The 4,644-nt window shown below is 48.7% G+C and overlaps 1 non-coding gene across 1 annotated transcript; it reads right to left on the bottom strand.

Moving 5' to 3' along the window:
- Positions 1 to 1,214: 1,214 nt before the first annotated feature.
- TRNAV-AAC (transfer RNA valine (anticodon AAC)) lies at positions 1,215 to 1,287 on the bottom strand. The gene has a single exon. It is a non-coding gene; the product is annotated as a tRNA-Val (tRNA).
- Positions 1,288 to 4,644: the final 3,357 nt, after the last annotated feature.

The raw sequence follows: 4,644 nt of genomic DNA, 5'->3' as shown, positions 1-4,644 counted from the left end.
AAGCAAAATACACGAGTTTAAGTAGAGCATAAAACAGATTTATTAACTACAGAAAGATGGAGTTTTAAGGATTATAAGTGGTAGGAATAGAAGATCAAATTAAATTACCATGGAAATTAAAGATAAATTCACAATCTAAACTTTACACCTTATTACACTAGGGCTTAGTTCAGTTATGCACACAGGAGGGCTTAATGCTCGAGCTGCTGCACATGCTTGGCAGGCTTAAGGTCGGGCTCCACATGGCAGGATAGAAGAAGACTCGGCCCCTGGAGGGGCAGCCTGGGGCTTCCTGGATCCCATTTGCTCACAGGCAGCTGCCCCCACTCCTAAGTCATCCATGGTGCCCCCAGGTCGGCCAGAATGGAGCAGCAGTTTTCACTGCACTACGTCCACTTATGGTTTACAGGCAACTCCCAGACTCACCACAGTCCACCATCTCGGCCAGAAAGGAGCCCACTCAGCCTCACCATTTCTGCTTTTCCTTCCCCCCAGAACCCCGCTTCTCCTGGGCTGCAAGGAGCCATCCCTGGGATGCCAACAGGCAGCCACAGGGGTCTGTCTCCCAGCAGCCAACCGCACCTCCATGGGTTCAGCCCTCAGAAGGGCAGGAGGGGGTTTCCTGGATCCCAGTTGCTCACAGCCAGCCCAGCCTCCACCTCTAAAACCATCAGTCATGCCCCCAGGTTGGCCATAAAGAAGCCGCCATTCTCCACTGGGACTCAGCTTTGCTTGTTTTCCTTTCACCCAGAACCTCCCTTCTTCTCCTGTGCTGCAAGTAGCCACTCCTGGGAAGCCAAGAGGCAGGCACAGGATTCTACCTCCCAGCAGCCAACCACACCTCCCCAGGCTTTGCAGAATGAAGGGTGGTGCTTTACTAACCCCACAGCTTCTTCCCTGCCTTCCTCAGCTCAACTTTCCTCTATTGCCCCATTCCTGCCTCACTTCCTCCTTTGGCCAGTCACGCAAAGGAGCCCAGCAGGAAGTAAGAGCCTCTATAGGCCAACCTCCAACAGCAGAGGTGGCCAAGTCACAAGCCTCCAAATGGTGACTGGCCTAACTACTCTAGGTTCTCCAGCCTGACACCAAGGTGCTTTCTCCACTGCTGTCAGCATCCTCTGTCATGCAACGGTTGGAGTTATATCCCAGGGACAGGCCAATAGGAGGAGTGGCCTTTCTGAACAACAAGGGAATCTGGGAAAGGGAAGCCAGCATGTTTCTGCCTGGTTTTGAACCAGGGACCTTTTGCGTGTTAGGCAAATGTGATAACCACTGCACTACAGAAACTCCACCTACTGGGTTGTTGCTCACTCTGGCACAGACCGATGGACAAATCTAGAGAATGTGGTGGTAGCCCCTCAATAGGTCAGCTGGCAGGGCAGAGGACTGGAGCCAGCACTCAGGAAGTCGTCCTTACCTCGCCCGTGTGACTCCAGCTTGAGGGAGAGCTTCTTTTTCTTCTCCTTGCTGAAAAAGAGCAAGAGAAGAATGAAAGGTCAGGTGGGCCAACTCAGTGCAGAAGCCCATGCTGTCTTTTCCTGCTGCATAGCCTGAAATGAGGGACTCGTGGCAGTTAAAGGAACTGCTGCACTCTCAGAAAACATCCCGCCCGTGCATAAAGGAGGATAGAAGAGCCTGTTAGTCTAGCACGCTCCCAACTGAACTGTTTCAGCAGCTGCTAGGTTTCTTTTTGGCCTGTTACTTTTCTGTCTGGGATGTTGTTGTCAGCTGTGGCACAGAAAAAGGACGTCATTGCGAGCTGCCCATGAAGATAAGATTAACTTTTGCCTTCCTTGCTCGGCTTTATTTGCTTCCTCACCCTATTCCTGCCTTAGTTCCTGTGTTACCTGAAGTCAACGGGGGCCCAGCAGTACGAAGAGGAAGTTAGACAGCTAGACCCTGGTGGCAAAAGTTCTACCACCGCTTGCCACCCCACTCTCTTCTCCCAGCTTCACATATTGACCGCCAGGGACTTGGTGCCCAGCAGTGCAACGGAAGGCAGTGGACAGAGCCACCCTCGCCTTGAAGCTCTGGCTCATTAAACCGTATCTTCAGTCGCTGATGGCCAATGAGAGACCACAGCGCTTGCTATTTTAGCACTTGAAAATGCCATTGGTCAGTCACTGGATCTCTTTAATGCTGTTACATAACAAATGAAAATAGAATCTCAGTGTGACATTCTGTACCTTTGGGGGAGTGTGCTGTAACCCCCATATTCCTCATTTTCATATAATCGTGATCTTATATACAGAGCATGCCTTGTAAGGTATCAGGGGAAAGGATATGATCTGCTGAAAGTCATTTCTCTACCTATAGATGTTTACCATTCATGCATATGAAGTTATGAGAATTGTGAAGTGTGGTTATCACTATGCTGTAAGGTGGGGGAGTCAGCCAAATATTAGCTCCCCAATGACAACAGCAAGGAAAGTAACCAACACCCGGACAGGGTGTCAAACAACCCATCAACAGCCATTGTTCAGCAAGGGAGCTACAGTGCAATCACTTACCTGCAAGAGCACACCCCAGGGGAATTGCTCAGACTTGCTTGGAGAGACGCAGTGATGCTCACCTGACTCTGAAGGGGGAGCAAAGCCAAGAGGGAAGAAAGGACATGATAAAAGCAGAGACATTTGCCATGCTTTGTCTCTCTCGTCCACCTACATCTACAGACACCCCCACACCAAGCAACTGAAGCGCTGACGAAAGGGGAGAGCCTGGCTGAAAAGCCACCAGCCGGCCTGTGGTGAGAAGCATCTAAGTTTGTAAGGGCATTGAAAGGGTTAAGATCAGCTTAGAGTGCATTTTGCTTTTATTTCACAAAAACAACGAGGAGTCCGGTGACACCTTAAGAACTAACAGATTTATTTGGACACAAGCATTCGTGGGTAAAAAGCCCTCTTCTTCAGATGCATGGTGTGAAAATTGCAGATAGAGGCATAAATATATATTGGAACATGATGTAAAGGGAGTTACCATACAAGGGGAGAACCAGTGTTGAAGGCTAATTCAGTCAGGGTGGATGTGGCTCTCTCCAAGTAATTGACAGGGAGGTGTCAATACCAAGAGAGGGAAAATTGCTTTTGTAGTGAGCCAGTCACCCCCAGTCCCTCTTCAAGCTCAAATTAATGGTGTTAAGTTTGCAGATCAGTTGTAACTCTGCAATTTCTCTTTGAAGTCTGTTTTTGAAGTTTTTTGAATGGCTTCTTTTAAATGGCTACTTTGAATGGCTACGTTTAATTGTGTTATTGAATATGAACATGTAAACGTGTTATGGAAGTCCCATGTGGTCTAGTGGTTAGGATTCTTGGTTTTCACCCAGACAGCCTGGGTTCAATTCCCCACACAGGAACAATGCAGAACTTCTCCTTGGAGGGAAGACACAGGAAACAAAAAGAATGGGATGGGATGGGATCCTGCCAGCAGCAGAGCTGGATAGAGTTGGGAGCAGTACTAGATTTGACATGGTACCATAGTGCTAGGCCCAAGCTCTGAAAGGACCTGTAACAGTAACTTCCTCCCCTCTGCAGAAAGGGAGCCTCAGAGCAGCCTGGATTCAGTAGGGGAGCTGAGACCCCATAGGGCCCTTGGAGCTGTAGTTCCTTGCAAGGCTCCCTCCTTGGAGCAGAGAAGGAACATTTCCCAGCATTCCCTTGGCTGCTCTCAACAGGAAAGGGAGGGGGGAAGCTGTGAGACTCCATGTGCTGCAGCTTGCTGGGGCTGGGGGGCTGGCTGCTAGAAGGGGGTGCCAGCTGTGAATAGGGAAGAGGTGTGACCAAGGAGTAGAAGGCTTTGGCCCAGGTAGCACCCTCAGAAGACTTCCCCAGACAGGCTTAGGGATGCTGGTGTAACCTCGCCTGGCAGCCCCCAAAGATGGAACTGGGTGGATTAACTGGACAGAGCCCCTCTCTATCTGAAGCTGGGCAAGGGAGGTATGTGGATCCCACCAGAAGGTAAAATGGTAAGTAAGTAAGGAAGGGGAGGCTCTACTGGACCTGGACAGCTTCAGATACAGGACAGGAGGATTTCCACTTCTGAGCCATGAAAATAGAAATTGACTTTTCCTTTCCAGATGTATCTAATATTCATAAAGGGAATCTAGCCCCTGCCTTCCAGATCTGAACACCTCAAAATCAGGAGTGTTCAAGCTCAATTTGGGCAGCTGTTACTTCATTTCTCCCAAATCAAATATGCTGATCCACTGTCATTTACTGTAGAAAAAATAGGAGAAAATTGAGCAACAAACGTTGGGGTCTTCACAGTGCTAACGAGGGCTGGAATTGCTATTTTCAACAACCATTACACTTTTTTTTTTAGTTTTGTTTGTTTAAAAGGAAGACAGTGATATTGCACTGGCAAATTCCCCATAGAAACAAAGAATGGAACAAAAGAATAATAAAGGCACCTCAACTTTCCTCATTTATGTAGGACAGTCTTATTAGATGGATCCAGACATCTTCCAATCACAGAAGCTGATAATTGTTCCACTTTACTGCAGTTCTGTAACCATGCAGGAACCTAGAGGAGGAAAGTGCCTAACTCCAGAGTCTGCAGCTGCCTAGGGCCAGTGCTGAGGATTTAGAGTCCCTAGTGCTGCCTTTGCAAGGTTCAAGCATGCTCAGCCTTGGCATTGCCTCCGCTCCT

This window comes from Gopherus flavomarginatus, chromosome 6 (assembly GCF_025201925.1).
Source record: "Gopherus flavomarginatus isolate rGopFla2 chromosome 6, rGopFla2.mat.asm, whole genome shotgun sequence".
Classification (NCBI taxonomy): domain Eukaryota; kingdom Metazoa; phylum Chordata; order Testudines; family Testudinidae; genus Gopherus; species Gopherus flavomarginatus.
Note: the sequence above shows the minus strand (reverse complement) of the source record. Positions and strands in the feature narration are given on the sequence as shown.